The sequence below is a fragment of the Corvus moneduloides genome, chromosome 4 (genome assembly GCF_009650955.1).
Source record: "Corvus moneduloides isolate bCorMon1 chromosome 4, bCorMon1.pri, whole genome shotgun sequence".
Taxonomy (NCBI): domain Eukaryota; kingdom Metazoa; phylum Chordata; class Aves; order Passeriformes; family Corvidae; genus Corvus; species Corvus moneduloides.
Genome location: NC_045479.1, coordinates 45508467 through 45527722, shown reverse-complemented (window position 1 = coordinate 45527722; position 19256 = coordinate 45508467). Strand labels below are relative to the sequence as shown.

Here is a 19256-nt window from a genome sequence, read left to right as displayed (position 1 = left end):
TTTCCTAAGCAAACTATGAGGTGGTAGAGATGTGCATGCACTGCTCATACAGTAACTTTGTCTCCTGATGAGTACAGCACCCTACTTAAGTTATCCTTTGAAGTGAAAAGCTCCCACTCAGGTCAGAGCTATACTGCCATTTCCTTACCAGCTGTAGTTGGTCACTGTAAGTTTCTTACTATTCAAATGAAAGGAGGAACTGTTTGAAAAATAGATATGGTAATTACTTTCTTTCCTCTGTCTCTCCAGATTCTTTACCTCTTGCATTCTTCCTGTGTTCCCCTGAGTACCATTTTCCTTCTGTATTCACCACTCTAATCATCAAGGACTCAAGACACTGAGTGGGAGAAGAGTAGACCCACGCATGGACCAAGTTAACCAGTAGTAGGAAAGAACATATGCAATACTTTAAATGGAAATGAGACTTGTTACATAAGGAGTTTAACTTTCTAAATGTCCTCCTGACAGACTCTACTGGTAAGAAAAAATAACTTGACATACTTCAATTTTTTAAAATTTAAAGTATAGACAAAAAAATGTGCTTTTGATGGAATAAACAAAATCTTGTGTAAATCTGCCAAAGTAATCAATACTTGCCAGATGTCACTCTATTCCAACAATTTAAGGTATTCCATAGAAATAGTGCAGTAACATTTTATGGAACAAGCCAAAAACAAGTCAGATGAACAGATGCAGCTTAAGCACTAACCCTAAACTGAGTATGAACACTTCAAGAAAAACAATGGATTTTTTTAAAGTGACATTTTTTGCCTTGTTTGTGTACAGATGGTTGATTAAACATTGTTTTGGTCTGAAGGGAGAAGCTTCCTAAGACCTGGCAGCAGCAGTACAAAATTGTTAACTGATTATTTTTACACAGGATGGATTTGCCCAGGAGTTGCCTTCATGAAGCATCAGCTTAGAAGAGCTAAGAAACTGTGAGCTGGACATGCTACAGCAGATGGCCTTTTTCAGTGTTTTAGATCTTCATTTTGCTTTATGAGCTAGGTTCCCCAGTGATACTACATACGTCTACGAAGCATTTTGTTCAAGTGCTGCCCTGATACACCACATGGTGGCTTTACAGAAGAAACTCGCAAACTAGGTCCATCAGATGAATTCAGTCCTATTAAAGAAAACCCCCAAACAACAAAAAAATAAAAACAACCCCACCCCAGCTAGTGGTACCAGATTTATACATTGTACAGTAAGGGATAGGAGATATTTCAGGTTTTCATTAAAAGAATGGTTTTATGATGCAAAGAAGTGCTGCATGGAGACAGCAATCAGCAGTACTCACTGATGAAATATCAGCCCTCCAGTGAACTTACTTGAGTTTCCAGAAAAAACAAAAACACCCTGCACTTGTTTTTCAGTGCATTTGGTCTTATTTCAAGAAATTTCTTTGATGTTTAGTTCAGGCTTCAGTGAAGGGCAAGAGTTGTCTACCTTTTAGAAGGACATTTTAAGACTGAAGCAACAGTGAGAATTTTATTTGCTTCACTAGGCTTTCCTTGAGCTAACAATCCTGCCAAACCTTAGCTTGCTCTGGTCACAGCACAAACATTAAACTATGGAATACCAACTTCAGACTGTTGCCTGCAATGTCGATGTTTTGTATTCCTGTACTAGTCTTTACATGCCAGGGTACAGACAGCATGCTATCCACAAGTTGAAAGTGTTACCTAGTCAATACACGCTTCCCAAAATTTATGCTAGAAGACTTCAACAAAAATCCCACAGGACTACAGCCTGTCATCCCCTGAAGGCATGTGTCATGATGCCAGACATGATTAAAATGTGATAAGAAAAGAATTTTAAAAACACTAAGGATCACGTACAGGAAGCAGCTTCAGGGTTATGCCTTATCAACCCAATCTACTTCTAGCTTTGTAATTAATAAGAAATGGTCAGTCAGACAAAACATACAGGTAGTACTTGCAGTAAGACTTACATATTCCAAGGTCCAAATAAAACTATCTCAATTTTTAAATGCAAAGCATATTTATTATGAAACCTTAGTCACTGTAAGAAAAAAAAAGCTGCTTAAAAAGAGCTAGTTCCATCTCTCCCTTGTTCTGAAGGTCTTTACTGACAAGTAAATACTCATTGATGGGTAAATCTCTAGCTATTTGTTATTCACACTCTTCTGGTGTAAAATATGGATAACTTTGATCCTTGAAGTCAGTTTCTTGCACAGGTTGCTGAAGACCAAGAGAATTACAAGCATCACACATCGAATCCTGAAGTGCTTCAACTGCAGCTGATGTTCAAAGGACTGGCATCTCAGATGCCACTACATTGTTTCTATTACTTCAATACATTTGAAAGTTCTTCTTGGAAACATACCATTCAGGCTGTGCATTATCTGATGAAATCTGGAAGCTAATGCAACAACATTCACAAATTTGGGGCTTGGTTTCCTTTTCCAAAGCAGTACTGCAGCACTGAGCACTTTTCCATGGCAATTTTCATGCCTTGCCATCGCACGATAAAACTAGCACCAGGGCTGGGCAACGCTTCCCTCAAAAAAAGCTGCTGTTTAGGAGACCCTCCATTTTGTAGAAGTACATAGGAGTCAACTACTTTTACTGTTCAGTTGGGGGTTGTTTTTACTTACTTACCCTTCACCACTGGCTAAGAAGTATTTCCCAGACTTTGCTCATTCGTATGTATTCCATATCAGTAAGTCCTGTGGTTCAGAAACGTACTTTTAAGAGTTTTTCATTGTATGTTGATTTTCAGTCCATTTTAACACCTTGTTAGAGGTTCAGCACCACAGGTCTAACTCCATGTCACCCAATGGCCAAGCCACATAGTAGGCAATGTACATTTCATAGTAATTCTTGCTTCCACGTATTGTGCTTTTGGACAGTCAAGAGGCAACTAGCATTGTAATCTATTCAAACCCAGTACAGGATGAGGACAGCAATAAAAGGAACCTCACAGAAGGCCCAGGAAACACTTCATTTTTTCCAACATGAGAGAGGGGAACACCATGTTCCCATCAGCAGCTTACCCCTATAACAAACTGAAAAGCTGGTGTGAACATTAGAGGACTATTATGGACTCCTAGAGACATACAATTAAAAATTGACATTTTGGTGCAATTATAGCTCTTAGGACAGAGAAGACAGCAGCATCACATATAAACAGCTGTATTTAGAATCTGTATGTAAATTAAATACATCAGTAAGTGTGAGGAAAGAACATGGAAGAGAAAGGCAAAAGGAAGACAGGAAGATTTCTTAAGGAGGTTAAACTGCTGCCACACACAAATATCCTGTTAAACACTGACCAAGTGTTTGTGTGCCATGTGGGAGAATGCTAATTGTTTACAGGTATCAGAGCTGAAGGACTTCGATGAATACCAGGAAGCAGTGTTGAGAAAGTCCATTGTACAATTAAGTAAGGGGAGGAATCGCTGAATGAGACACTTTCATTTAAGCCCATCCTGCTAGTTCCTAACACTATTTACCAACAAAGGTTTCCTTTCCCAAGATTGTAATCAAGGAATCAAAAAAAAACCCCAAACAAAAACCAAACCCACCACTCCTGAAAGAATGTTTTCCTTCTCCTGTGGGAAGACGGGTACAAAAGGAGACAGGTCTTGTTTGTTGTAGCACTAATCAGTATTTGTAGAAGATTAGGGGGAAAAAAAGGAAAAAAAAAAGCCTTCTGGTCTATTTGAGAATGGCTTCAACACCTGCCATTCAGGTGATTCACTATTAGCACCTCTGTCTCACAACCCCGTCAGAAGGCCTATAAAGCTACTAACACTTCACATTAACAGGATGTTTACAAGGATTTAAGCTGAAAACTCTCAAACCATATGCCTAAAATTCTGAGAAACCACCATTTTATTTTTAAAGATTATTTTGGTCAAGTTGGCCAGATGCCCAAGTCCTGCAGTGCCAGCAATTCTTCCCCACTTCTTTTCTGCAGTATTTTCTTCAGTATTTTCTCAATACTGAATATTTCATCCATTCTTCTGCAGTTAGACTAGCTTAATCAAGGTGGAGGAGCTCACCATGCACACAGCTCAGGATGCTTGACAGCTTTGATCCACAAAACTGGCCGCAGGTTGCACAGGCTGTCAGCCTTTCTTGTTTGCCCAGTCAGTTACATCCCTTCCTTATTTGATGGTCACCCTGCATCCACAGAAAGATATGGACACTGTTGTTTGAAGGCCCAGTGTCCTCTTGAGGTGCCCCCTTTCCTTCTAAGGCCATTAGTGGGACATGGTGGCAGTCACAGCCTACATCCCAAGCAGAATTACTCTGCAGACTTGAATTTAGCACCTGCCCATCCTTCCTTCAAAAGGAAAACCAACAGTTACTGACCCCAGATGGCCTCCTCACAATTATTAACAAAACACATTTCTCCTTCAGACTCAGGCAGGCCTATCTCACTCCTGTACCTTCGGGACAGGCTCACTTCAGCACAAAAACTCCCCAGGAATGAAGCTGATAAGGAAGCGCTCCTTTGGCTATTCAGCAGAGCCCATTTCTTCCTACCTCTTCTGCCTCTAGGCCTGGTTAAACTAGTTTGGGCAGCTTACCAGGGGCTAGAGAACCACATCAAAGTGCTTGGATTTCTTCTGTTGGCTTGTGGAGTGGCTGTGAGGAGGCTCCTGCCTCCACCTACGTGCTCGGAACACTTGCACGCTTATGGAACTGCACCACAACAACAGGCAACACGCATCCTCACCCTGCCAGAGGGTCTTCTGGGGAGCAAAAGCCTGGTGAGGAAGAGCTCACTCTCCAAGCACAGAGCACCACAGCCTGACAGGCTCCTGTCGTACCCTCCAGCCAGTCGGGGTAACCAGAGGCCAAGGGCTACGTCCCTGTTCTCCAGCTCTACCTGCAGAGTCATATCCATCTCCTCCTGAGACAAAACATGAAGCAAGATGTCATGCCAAAAGAAGAACATCTATGCAGATCTTTTAGTATATGGGCTGGGGCCTTCAGGCTTGTTCCCTCTGCCTTTGGGTTTCAGTACAATTTTGAACAGTGGCAAATTAAGAGAGACAATGCAAGCAGAAGAACAACAACAAAAAACCCCCAGTTCTCTGGGTTTTCTGCATTGATAAGTTGCTCTCTGTCCTTCAAAACCATTTAAACATCACTCATATAAAGCAACTGGAGACAAATTAAAAAGCTTTGCTTTTGTTGTCACTGCGCACCAGCCCTTGAAAGAACTTCAGCCTTGAAAACACAGCCAGGCAGAGGCGCTCCCAGGGCCACAAGCACACGGAGAAAAGCGCGGGCGATCTCCTTTACTCGCCCCCAGCGATGCTGCCCACACCATCTCCCGCCGGGCGCGGGCGCCATCTGGCGGGCGCGGGCGGGGCCACAGCCGCCCCTCGGTGCGGAGCAACGCCGCCGGGGCCGCCCCCGCGCTGAGGAGCGGAACGGGGCCGGAACGGGCTCCGCCAGTCGTGCTCGGGGATCGGTGTTGGGACCGGCACTGTGTCACATGTTTGTCAGTGACACGGACACTGGCATCGAGCGCACCTCAGCAAGTTCGCTGACGACACCGAGCTCTGTGCTGTGGTCAGCAGGCTGGAGGGAGGGGATGACACCCAGAGGGACCCTCACAGGCTTGAGGGGTGGGTCTGTGCAAACCTCAGGAAGTTCAACAAGGCCAAGTGCACAGCCCTGCACCTGGATCAGGGCAATCCCAAGCACAAATACAGGCTGGTCAGAGAATGGATTGAGAGCAGGCCTGAGGAGAAAGACTGGGGGGTTTTAGAGATGAGAAGCTCAACATGACCTGGCAATGGCCACTTGCAGCACAGAAAGCCAAACATGTCCTGGGCTGCATGAAAGCAGCGTGGGCAGCAGGGTGATGAAAGGGATTCTGCCCCTCTACTCCACTCTGATGACACCCACCTGGAGGGCTGCATCCAACTCCACGGCCCCCAGCACAGGAAGGACGTGGACCTGTTGGAGAAAGTCCAGAGGAAGGACAGGAAGATGAGAGGACTGGAGCACCTCTTCTGTGAGGACAGGCTGAGAGAGCTGGGGTTGTTCAGCCTGGAACAGAGAAGCCTTGAGGGAAACCTTCTATCAGCCTTCCAGTGTCTACAAGAAAGCTGGAAGGGACTTTCTGCAAGGGCATGCAGTGATAGGACAAGGGGCATTGGATTTGAAATGAACGAGGGTAGCTTTAGATTAGGTATAAGGAAGAAATCTGTTATTGTGAAGGTGGCGAGACACCAGAACAAGTTGCCCAGAAAAGCTGTGGATGCCTCATCCCCAGAAGTATTCCAGGCCAGGTTGGAGGGGCCTTTGAGCAACTGGTCTAGTGGGAGATGTCCCTGCCCCATGGCAGGGGGGTGGAATTAGGTGATTTTTAAGGTCCCTTCCAACCCAAACCATTCTATGACAATTCATCAACCTTTTGCTCAGCTCTACATTAGGCCACCATCACAAGTCACACCAACTCCATGGTTGCAACTCTGTTGCACCTCCTCCTGGCAAGGAGACAACAGCACAGGGCCTTTTTTCCACCAGAACTGTGAGTCCTGCTCTGGACATTAATAGCGGCCAGAGCCCTAAAACCAAAGGCTGAGCCTTCCATACCCCTCCAGTTAACTAGTACATCTTCTGCCATCTTTGAGTCTGTACTTGGTGTTTGTCTTACCAAACTTGGGTGCTACCCTCCCAGCTGCCAACACACTGCCCTTCCCTGGAGTCACCAGCTGCAAGAGAGACAAGGCAGGCACTGTCACGCCAGTCTGGTTTTCTGTGCAGAACCAGAAGTATAGTTAGAACCCAAGCCCTATATTTTAATGTTTAAGTGAAAATGTCCAGGACTGTCCATTAATTCTGCATACATTTCATCTATGCAGTTTCAAGTTGACTTTTCTCAAGCATTTTTCCTGCAGACAGCTGTCATAGCACTGACTTGATAACCATGTACACCTTGGGTTGGTATGCTCTGCCCTCCATGCTGATAAAGCACCTTTCAGTGTTGACCCAACAGCTACAGAAACACTTCAGCCCTGGAGATGTGGATCTCAAGACTCCTTATATACATGTGCCCGGTGTACATCTATGGTGGTACAGGTGCAGCACGTGCACACATGATCACATGTTTTCCAAAATGTTTCTTAAGGACAAAATTCATAGCTGTACCAAGCTGTGTGTGTACTGGGGTCAAATTTAGACATAAATGTTTTGCAGTGTGTTCTCCTGATATTTACTTTGTTTCACAAGGTATCACAGAACAAGCTAATTTGAAAGTGAGAGCTGGAACTGTTCCACGGGAAATAAAACTGAGGCTACCAGAATGCTGCTAAGATACCAATGTTAAAAAGCTGTCTTTAAATAGTACTTTTGGAAGGATGTCAAGAAATACATTTTTTTTATGCACCCTTCCACAGCATACCAAATTTTAACCATTTTTACGTTCCTTAAACAGGACACAGAAAAAAACTTAGAGCCTGCTGGTGTTATTTAAAATACTGCTTTATTTCCCCACCACACATACTTTTGTCCTTAACACATGCATATTCTTAAAGAGCTTGAAACACTTTTTGCAATGTACACCATGACATAGAACTATAACTGAATAGAAGGCTCAATCTACTCAGACTTCTGATCCCAGACATTTTTGCTTTCTGCCACAAAAGACATGGGCACCAAGCATCCATCTGAGGCCTCTTGTCAGAAAGTTTCTCTGTAAAAAAAGAGAGCTTTTAAAGATGGCTGGAATAGGTAGTGAACTATTCAGTAGTCATAGCTCTTAGCATACCTGCATACAAATCAAGACGGCAAGCAAATGGCTCTGGAACGATTTACTAGAAGGACTGATTTCTAAGATTTACCTTGGGCTTATTGCTGCTTCCAGAACAGATTTCTGTCTTGCAGAAGCACTGCACCATCAGCTCTGTATTTGGTGGTGACAACTCTTCAAAACTACCTATAAACAAATTCAAGCTCTGGATCCCCCAACCCATCTCCATTTCCTGAGGTCAAGTCTTACATCACCAGTTTCACAACAGGCAGAAAGTCTTAAGTTTCTTCAGAGCCTGTAAGTCATCAACTTGATTACACGCTATTATTTTTGATTTGTTGTTAACCACTACAACTAATGACAGAGCCAGAAGCGTGCTCTTCTATTCCCATATCTTTTCCAATAGAAGCCACTTCATCCATAAAACTGATAAGGCGCTTCGTAAGATTTCAGTCTTTCTGCAAGCTTGCTGTATGTACCAATCTATACTAGAGAGTAATTTTCCTACAGAGTCTTATACTCTAGCCACAGCACCTTTTGTTTCCCTTGTACCCAAAAATGACTTGTGCACACCAGACCTTACACTTTGAAAAGACTATCAAAAGTAGTTTCTGTTCCAGACATGCATTGCAGGCTCCATAATTGTAACTCTCAGAAGAGCTTAAAAATGCCCCCAAAATGGTATGAGAGAATGAGTCTTAAAACCATGAGAATAAACATGAGTAAAGCCTGCCACCAGGAAGACCATCTCTGCATTGGAAGGCTGTCAATTCCCTACTCCACAACAAGGGCAGCTTGATCTAACAAAGCTGGGAAGCATCCAGCTTCCAGCTAGGAAAAGCATACTGAATTGACAAGCACATGTATCCCTATCATAACACACCTTTCTCTGCCCCCACCACTCCTCACATCAGTTGTAGACAAGCACTACTGGCCATGACTGCAGCAGTTCACACCACATCTGGGTATCCACCATGCCACCTCACTGTCTGACAGCTACACTTCAAAAAAGCCATAGTTAAAGCTACAATGAACTTACCATGACAAACCATTTCTCTGTGGCAAGTAATTCAAAACCTAGCAGGGCCAAGGAAGAATTCACTACTGCAATGAATAACTGTAGCCAAGGGGTCAGAAGCCAATTCCACATCACTTCTGTGGCTGGGAAGCCACATGGAACATTGCTCCAACCCAGTGCAGCACAGCAAACTTCTGTGACATCTGCTGTCCCTATACATAAGGCCACCACACAACTAACTAGGCAACCTCTTGACTTTTTGGGAGGCTGGTGGACTACAATGGAACGGGAAAGCTCAACAACGACCGAACAGGTAAACACCACAGGGCTTTTACCCTCATCATAATAAAATTAGAGATAAAATTTAAGGAATATACTAGGTCTACCACAGATTTAAAGACACTGTTGTGTGGACACCTGTGATTTGCTATTCAAGCAGAAAACAAAAATTCAAATACTCAAATAAATTTACTCCAAGTTTGAATACCTTACAAGAGCCAACTATTTCATGGGCATTTTTTAAATTATAGAAAGAGGCAGTCAAAGCAATGTTTCAGTTAGGTAGAGAAGGTTGCATTAATTTCAAAAACTAAATAGAGGTAAAGTTGGAGTCTGTTGCACTGGTTAATGAATGAGGTGACTGTTCTCAAAGATATCCACACATGTACAGATCACAGCTACCACGAACAGTTTTTATAGCCCTGCTGTATAATCTCATTCAGTTATTTGACTACTGATGGTAATTAAGGACCATAATCCATTGCCAAAAAATAAACAAATGTGAACAACCACCAAAACTTGGGCAATAGAAAAAATTGCGTGCGGATATTCCAGGTTTCTTGCAAAGTACTTCACTGTTCAGAGAAAATATGAAGTTATAGTAAGTTCTTACGCATGTACAAAATGTAAGCATGGAGCTGAACACAAGCACAGAAAAAACAACAGTAACTAAGCAAGTATTGTTTATGCAGAATTAGTATGCTGAACCTGGATAACGAGGAACAAGATTCACAGATTAGAACTACTAAAGCAATAGAAAACCACAAAGAAAGTTTAAGTTGCAGAGATAGAGCCAATCCAGCCTTCTTTCCTTTGGGGCCTGCACAGGAATACAGCTATACCCCAGACTTTCTGCAGGATGTGACTCTAGTAAGGTAAGTACTTTACCATACATATTACTTATTATGTACCAAAACTGACGTAGTAGTACCAAAGTATTAAATTAAAGACATGTGCATCCTGATTAGGGGTACTAGCTGTGATGTATTATATATGAAAATGAAACATTATGTACAAAAAGCAACAAGCACAGTAACTTGTAACAGTAACCGATATCTACAAACTAAAGTCACAGTGGCACATTGAACAATTTTAGGTTAACCAGACTCACTTAAAAATAGAAACCAGAGGCTGGGCTCTTCTCTCACCCCATTTTACATGTCTTTACTTCCATTGATTTCAAGTAGAGTTCTTCACAATTTATGCCATTGTGAGAGGAGAATCAAGCCTTGTGTGCTTGAAAGGAAACAGCAGACATGTTTCCCACCAGAGTGCAGGGGGAGATTTTAAAAAAACACAAGTATATGAACTGTGAAACCGATAGAGTACACAAGCAAAGGCAGGCAAAGAGGCTCTAGCTGGGGGCAGGGAAGAAGAGAACTTGCAGCTTACGCAGGGGTTTTGGTTTGCTTTTTTTTTTTTTTTTTTTAAGACTTGGGACTGATATTAGTAAGTCAGAAATCCAGTCAGTAAACAGGTTAAAAAAAAAGTTTAAAGATAAATACTGCATTTTTTTTTCAGACAGACACAATTTATATTTTCCTACAGTTATTCTATAAAATGAGGAGCAGGCCATTTTGTTTGTGAAAGACACAGACTTTCCACTCCTAGAAACTGGGAGGTGAGAGTGGCGATCTGACCTATTTGCATCACCAGAAACAGTGCCTAATGATCATTTATACCCAAGCCCAAGCAGATGATCTTCTAAAACTCTTCAGGATCATCTGGACAACTAATATTAAAGTGGTTAGAAAGAGTAACACTTGGGACTGTATTTCAAGTCAGACAAAGTACTAGATATGACATAGATGACAAAATCACTTCATGGTTTGGAGGTATGGCAAAACAGAAGCTACAGCTTTATAGTCCATGTTTTTTTAGACTTTTCTTTTTTTCTTGGTAGCAGCATGTGGTTAGGAAGCTCCTCTTTCACCACCCCACTGTGCACAAACAATCTTTGTACTGTTCTGTACTGATTGGGCTGATTTGGGAAGCTCACTAAAAACAAAAAAGCAGGAACACCCCCAGATATTTTCAAAATATCTCTATATCCCCACCTAAGGTGTGACAGTGCAAGGGAAACAGCTTGAGTATTTTACAGAGGGAATACATACTTAATTGTTTTATCAGGTTTTATATACTATAGAAATGCAAGATTGAAGCAATTCATACTTATTCAGAGTCCAACACTGACAGAATATTACTGTAACTGCCTGTTTGGAAATGCCATTCCTCCACTTCCACTCGTGCACAACCCCTGTCACAGCTCACACAGCAGATTTTAAGTCACCCCCCAGCACTCCAGTAGGACAATGTGCCAACAGTTTCCTTCCAAAAACAAGTCTAGATTATCTACTCAAAATTTCATTAGATATCAGCTGATTTAGTACACAACACAGCAGAATGAAAGTAAATGCAGAGAATTGCACAAAGAAGGATGACTTCTACCTGCAGACAAAAAATATTGCATACTTGAAGGTGTACCTGCTGATTTTCATGAAACATGTTCTTTCAAAGCATAAGTCTCCTTCCAGAGGCCCTCAGAAGGTGGAAAGAGGCCCAAGAACAAACATGTGGCATTGTATACCCAACACTGAGTGTTTTGCAGATAGCATTTAAATGTTGAACACTGACTTATGCATCAAATTAAAAAAAAAAAAAAAAAGCCTTAAATAAACAGGAGCCTGGTATCACCTCAGTTCCTGGGATAAGGCCACCAAGTTACCTTTGTCAAAGAGCCATCATAATATCAGTACCTCTTGACAGCATGAGCTCCAGGCCAATGAGACATCCACTAACAGGCCAGAAATGTTTATAAACAGCCACAGCACAATACAAGACAGACAGGGAGACATTAAAAAAGCAGTCTTCCAAAATTATAGCCTAAAAGGTGGCAGATTGAGAACTAGACAATAGAGCTCTGAGTATCAGGGGACATTTTGCAAAGAAATCTGAAAAGCGACAAATCCACAGTAATGAAACAGGTGCCTGCCTGTCACTGTGGTCACTTCAATTCAATCAAATACATGCATTGTTCAATTTCATTATATTAACAGCTACTCTAAAACCATACAAGCTGGAAAATCATATATCAAGAACAAAATGGGGTATTAGCCTGGACCACTGAACTTCTGCTTCACGCTACCTGAAACCCCCTGCAAATACTGTCCAAGCAGATGTGCTGTATGAAAGGTTGGGTGTAAAGCTCGACATTTACCAGATTCACAAACAGCTAAAGGAACCATTGGGCTCAATAACCTACTTGGCAGCATCCTTTGCTGAGAGCGCTTCTACAGCTTTTTGGGCAGCTCATAGTTGAGCACAACAGCAATACAGAGGCCTCCCTCCTACCCTGCAGATGTTCTCTCCAGACTTACTCTGGTACATTGCTTCCTTCCCTAGAGCCTCCCAAGGAGATGGCAATACCCTGTAAAAAGGGACCCACACTCTGAGATCTGTCTGTGGAGAGCTGCTGCAACACAGCTGCTTGCTTTTTCAGGCAGTCACATTTCTCCTGAATAGTAGTGGTACCTCCTAGCAGATACTTGCTGAAATCCAAGCCTACACTGAGCTGCTGATAGAGCAGAACAAAGCTGCATTCTAGGCAAACAACATTCTTATGAGGCTGGAAGACACATACTTTTTTGCTACCTCATAACAGATGAGAGCCTGGTCTGCTTTCTACATGTTTGGCAGTACTCTAAGACATTCACTGGCTATTGGCCTGCCAAGCTGTTTAGGCTTGTAAGTTTATTTGCACTTGCTTTATACTATTAATTTTTAAAAATATAAACATATCCTTTGTATATATTTTTCTCGTATTCCATATGCACAGAATGAGCTCATTTCAGCCCAAGGATGAATGGAAACTCAATATTTACCACATAGATCCACTATGCTTTGCAAACAAGACTGGAAAAATGCCCTCTCACAACGAAGTTATCCATACCATCTTTCTGATGAGCAAAGCATAAGGAAACAGTTCAAAGCTCTCGGAGAGCCATATGTATACTTTTACAAAAGACATCTGCAATTCACCAGTGAGGTTCTAGATCTAGCATAATTTATTTAGCAGTCTGTATACGAGATGCAAATATGCAAGGTTCAGACATTTCTTTAGCGCCTCCATAAAATTCATTTTAAAGTATATCAATATTCATACTTTGAATAGTCATCTCAGCACGTGAAGCTTTTATTTTTATATGAAAATACCAGTTCCTGCAAAGAGTCTGAAATAAAGTAAAAATATATTAGTCCTAAAGTATGCACACAAACACATGCAATTTCTTTACATAAACACTTTTGAACTTCTGGGTGATTAACACCTGATTACAAAAAGAGATCCTTAAAAAGTATCTTCACTAATCATGCACTAATTTTTAACATGCTTGAAAACAAGTCAGGTTTTACTGCTGTTAGACAAGTTGATCCACATCTGAAAGCACAAGGCGGCTTTCAATTTGTGCCATGGTTGTTGTGTGTCTCTGTTGCTACTGAAATGGGCCATGGGTGAGGGCAGTGTCCAACAAGCCCAAGTGCTCGACAGGTTGAGCAAGAGTGCCTGGGTGCCTCAGCAGAGCCTCTTGCTGAGCCAGCACTACCACTGTCACAGGAGTACTTTGCTAATGATGAGATCAGGGGACAGCAAAACGGGTAAAGCTGAACAACTACAGTGCCTGTGTCAGAGGTGGCTTACACCGCTCCAGCAGGGATCACAGGAATACAGAACGGATGTGTGCTTTGAGGAATGGTACAGAAGTATTTGTCTAGATATGTTAAAAGATTCAGAGGCAAGTATTTTATATCAGTCTTTTTAAGACTAGTGAGAGAAGATGCAGCTTTCCTACAGAACAAGAGGGTGCAGTCCTATCATGCAGCACGATCCAAGGCCTACGTTATTATATTCATAACTGCATACATGTTCTTATTTTCTTTTTTAAACACTCAGACACATTCAGAAATGAAGATGTTTGGACAATGAGGGCTCTCAAAGTAAATTTAAGGGACTAACATCACCCTGCTTAGAAAAAAAAAAATCTGTAAGTTTTATTATAAGCATCATGATATTGACATGCAGATTTTTAATCACGCTGGTTGCAATTATACAAATCAGTGTTCCAATCCACAGAGAAGTCAGTTTTCATATACACCACATTAACACAGACATTAGACAGGATTTGGCATGCTGCCGACAGAGAAGCCTAGTTCTGGAATCATGTAATATTAAGTCTGGGGTTACTTGATGCAAGATTAGAAGGCAACAAGCTCAAAAAGGTGGTTACAAAACATCAGAGGAAACAAAATTATTTTAAATAAAAGCAAGCAATTATATTTCAGTATTTGGATGGCAGTTGAAAATGCTTTTTTGGCATGCAACCACCCCACAAAGCTAATATTGTGTGTAACTGAAGATATTTTAAAAAAAATTCTTACTAAAGTCAAAGTGCAAACTCTGGGATCTGTGCTTAGATAAAAGGGAGGCAACTGAATAAAACTTGTTGTATCTGCTATAGATACAAACCTACAAGCCCACTCCATAACAATCTTCTATCTTAAGGAAGGGAGAGAGGGGAAGAGAAAGAAAATAAAGGAGAGAAGTACACAAGACAGAACAGCAAGAGCTATCAGGTGCTATAAATCAGTATTTCAAACACAGCCCTTAGACAGGGGTACATGAGTTTGGTACAGAACAGCTGAAATAACAGAGTTCCAGCATTTGTTGATGTGTAATCCACTGGAAATGAAAGGCCTACCTGAGAGACAGTCTACCCCAGGTTTACTAGCTAGCAAAACATTTGGCTTGATAGGTTCAAAATGATCTTGAAAAGCAACTCACCAACCTTATGGCTATATTTAAGAACTTTTAAGGAGCCTTCCAGGCAGAGTTCCAAGAAAAGGTAAACTAGCAAAAAGCTGTCATTTACAGACATTTTAAAAACACTAAAAATGTTTGTGTTGGCTCTTCCCTCTTGTATATGGAGCACTTCATTCATTTTGTACATTTAAAAAAACCTCCTTGCACAGGAACATGCTTGAGGAGTATTGTCAGTTTGTGCTGAGAAGTCACACGCTCTTTTAGTTCTGCTAAAAATATATAATGTATTTTGTGAATATTATAAACAAGTAAAATACAAAGAGGAAGAGTTGTAGCAGACCACCTGTGAAATTTTCTTCAGTAGCTGGAAATATGCTTTGTCAATGAACCAGCAGCCAAAGAGCTGTTTCTGAAAAAAGCATGTAATTTTGGCAAACTGATCTGAAAGTCTATCTGGGAATTTCTGCCAGAAATGCCACGACTTCAGTGTGCTATTACTTGCAAAACACATTTCTTCCCATCATTCTTCAGCCATAAGGTAGGAGGAGGAAAAGATGAGCAATAGCTGTGCTGTATCCTTCCAAGCTGGTTCTTCCCATTATACAACTCCTAATCCAAACAATTTAAGCACACAAGTAAAAGCTACTCATTTCTGTAAACATTTCCAGGAGCAGGACCTAAGTTGCATGGCTTACACCAAGCATATACTAATGGCTAGAGCTAACCTCAAGTTTACTTCTGTTTAAACAGTATAAGCAAAAGCCAGTGCTGGCCAAACTGAAGCTTAAGCCTTAATACAAGGGGGTAAACTGAATACTGATAGAAGCCACTTGGTCACTAGGAACTCATCTCAATCCAGCATTCTTAGTGCAATATTGTATCATACAACAGTTTTCCCAGAAATACAAATGATGCTGCTCAGCTGTTAAAAAATAAAAAGTAATGTTTCAGAGCATGTTTTCATACCCCAGCAGCAGGAATCTCTACTTTAGGATAAGGCAGTCACAGAAAACAGAAACACAACCCAGCTTGTTTGTTTTAAATGAAATTCATCACTGCACATCCAATTAACTCTGGAATGCACAAGACACAGCACCCAAGCAAATAGAGGCTTTAAATTTCATAGCAACTTTCAGTCTGCTCTGTTAGAAGCTGCATACAGCAGTAATTGACAATGTGTTTATTACGCAAGATTCATACGACAAAGGGGAACGACTTTTAGGCTACGATACAAAGGCTTTCAGCATTAGAAAGGGTCAAACCAATCTGCAAAAGCATAGTATGAAGCAAAGCCATTTAAATTACTCTGTAAAATGTAGACATTCATTAGCAAAGAAAAGTTTCACGGGAAAACAACGACAAAGTAAAAGTCATCCTATTTTCATATGTTAATTAATTAAATATGCCAAATGCATTTAATCTCTTATTATAACCATAGGGGGAGACAGACCAAACTCTTGAAGTTCCAAAAAGCCAGGTCATTAGTGTGCCAAGTCATTCTTCAGATCTTCTCCTTATATACAAATTTACATTCCCAACTTACAACATATATAAGTAAAACTTGACTTTCCCCTCCTACCTCCTCCATTTCTCCTTCTTTGGAAGGCACTTGCTATCTTGTGCTCCTGTATTTTAAAGTCTTATTAAATGCTAGATATAACTCATTTGCTAGGGAAAAAAAACCTAAAAGCACAGAAGCCATTTTGCCAAAGGCCCGAGTTAAACACCCCAGTCTCCCTAAGACATAGAATAAACTAGCTGAAAATGAGATTAATAACATTCTTGCAAATATGCACGAAAATCCACACACAGTTTGACATCTTTAAGTTCATATGACATTTCTAGCCATTTCTTGCCTTTCCAAACAAGAAAGGGATTCTTATATTTATGTAACTTTCTCCTTGCTTAATAAATCTTAAATTGAAACAGATTTTTTTTTAAACAATTACCTTTTTCAGAGTTATCATACTACAGGATATTAGGAAAAACCAGACTCTCCTGTTGCTTTTACCCACATCTGACTCCAATCTTAATAGTTTAGCTATTAACCCTGTAAGGTCCTTACACACACACACACACACCTTGCCCAGTTGATGTTAAAATTTTTATATGACTGATCTGGGCTTACTCATTACAAAACCTTTTGTTGTACAGAAGGAGAGCAGCTCCATGGACCTTGATTTACAGGACACAATTAACTGTGCTGATGGCAGAACTGCACCAGCCCAGCTCATCCGGGGCTCTGCAGGGAGAAATGAAAGGATCTGTCACTGCATCAGAGTAACGGCTCTTTCCATCTCCTTTCCTTTTTCACTCCCTGCCCAAGCTCATTCTGGGATGAAAACACACATCTTGGGATGAAAACCTGGCCACTGTGATATACCTGTCTTGCAAAGAAATAATACAGATTACCTTAATTCTTCCTAGAAATAATAATAACTAGAGCTAAAGGGGGCAAAACCTCACACTGCTAGAAAGATCTCAGTACTTACTCTAGAGTTTGCTATGCAAAACATGTAGTTTAAAGATCTCAGTTACCAGCTAAACAGTGATCACAGGGAATTTCGCCACAATAACGCTAGCAATTTATTTTTGCCATTTTTAAGGTTTTAGCATGTTGGGAATACGCATTATTAACCTTTAAATTTCGCTGTATAAACATTTCGCAGCGAGCTTGTAAAATACCCCCCGCTGCGTTCCCTCGCTCTCCAGCTGATGGCACTTAGAAACACTGGTACTGGCGGGTGCTTTATTTTGCCTTCCTGGGCCACCCCCGCTGGGGTACAGTGAGAGATTCCTACCAAAGGCCAGACCCAGCCGCCCCAGGCTCGGACCACAGCGAAGCCGTCTGTACTCAGCCCAGCCCGGCCGACTGGTAAATGGTGGCTGCTGGAGTTTGAAATCCCGCAGTGGGCATAAATATTCCGGGGGAAGGGAATCGAGGAAGGTCCATCGCCCTTCCAGAGCTCTCTTCATTAAGAAAGGAAAGCACAAACACATACTTCAGCGACGTCCGTGGCTGCAGGGGTGGGGATTACCCCCCAGTTAAAGCGGACAGCACGGAAGATGCCGCCGGGATGGCAGACCGAGGTTCCCACCCTACCAGGATCCCCGCTCGGCGCCCAGAGGCGGACGCTTCCCTCAGGGTAAGGGAGAGGGCGGAGGCTGCCTGGAAGGGGCCAGTTGTCACGCACTGACAGGCAACAGCTGAGCTCCCGCATCTGGACCCTCACTCAGACCGGCGACCGCGGCGCGCCCCTCGCTCCGCCGGGCGCACCGAGCCGGCACGGCGGCGGCGCCGCGACACCTTCCCCCGACAGCCGCCGCGGGGCTCGGCGGGACGCCCTGCGCTCCCCACCGCCTCCCCCGCTCTCCCAAGCCCGCAGCCCCGTCCGACAACTCCGCGCAGGACGGCGCACCGCCAGCGGCTCGGGCGGCTCCTCACCGGCGCGCCCTGGACATACAAACCCCGGGCAGGGCGCAGGACCGCCGCCGCAACGCGGGAAGCGCTCCGCCGCCAGTGGCACGGCGCCGGCTGCGGACGGCGCTCCGCCAAACCCGCCGGACGTTCCGCCGCGCCGCCGCAGGCTGCCCGTCAGCCCTCACCCCGGGGAGCCTCCACTTACCCTCCCCGCAGCGCGGCCGGACCACGGCAACGTATTCCCCGGAGGCGGTGTGATCCGTCACACAGACGACGGGGGAGGCGGGTACCCGGCTCTGTCCCACGGAGTCAGCGCCGGCGGAAGACGCGCATCTCCGGCAGCGCCGCGGGGGGACCGCCCGGAACCTCCTCGGCCGCCCCGCCGCGACTGCCCGAGCCCCGCCGCGCTCCCCGCCCTAATGGGGCTCAGCCGCCCCGTGCCCGGGACGGCGCCGGCCGCGCTCCGCCGCGCCCATTGGCTGCGGCCCGCCGCGCCCGCCAATCGCCGTGGGGCCGGGGCGGCCGGCGGCGCGCGGGGGGGCGGGGGCGGTGCGAGGGGCGGGGCCGCCCGCGGCGCGCGGGGGGCGCGGCTGGGAGGAGCTCGGGGCACGGGGAGACGTGTGGGGAGCGCGGTGCGAGCGCCCTGTGGGGAGGCCGGGGAGCGGCCGGGGGACGGGCGGGTTCCTCGCTGCCTTCCCCTCCGTCAGACGGAACTCTGAAGCCGCCAGCTTTCACCGTGGGAGCGGGAGGGGGAAAGTTAATTAAAAACTTGTCCGGCTGATCTGTGCAGAGGGATGCGGTGGACCTCGTTCCGGCTGTGTCTGCGGCCCACGGTGTTCCCGGTGGGCTGCGCACAGCCGTGGCTGGCACCCGGGCACTGCTGGAGAGAAGGCGGTGCGGGGCCCTCGCCCTCCGGGGTGGGCGGGGGTGGGCGCTCCCCGAAGCAAAGCAGTCTCGGTCTCAACACGAAAGAGACTGCA

At 43.9% G+C, this 19256-nt stretch overlaps 1 protein-coding gene across 1 annotated transcript in view; it reads right to left on the bottom strand.

Annotated features, from left to right (window-relative positions):
• Positions 1 to 18689, bottom strand: part of PRICKLE1 (prickle planar cell polarity protein 1) — a 66540-nt gene extending 47851 nt beyond the window's left edge. The window contains exon 1 of the mRNA XM_032105286.1: positions 18482 to 18689. The gene's annotated coding sequence lies outside the window, so the exon portion shown is untranslated. The remainder of the gene's footprint in view (positions 1 to 18481) is intronic.
• Between the last annotated feature and the right edge of the window lie 567 nt (positions 18690 to 19256).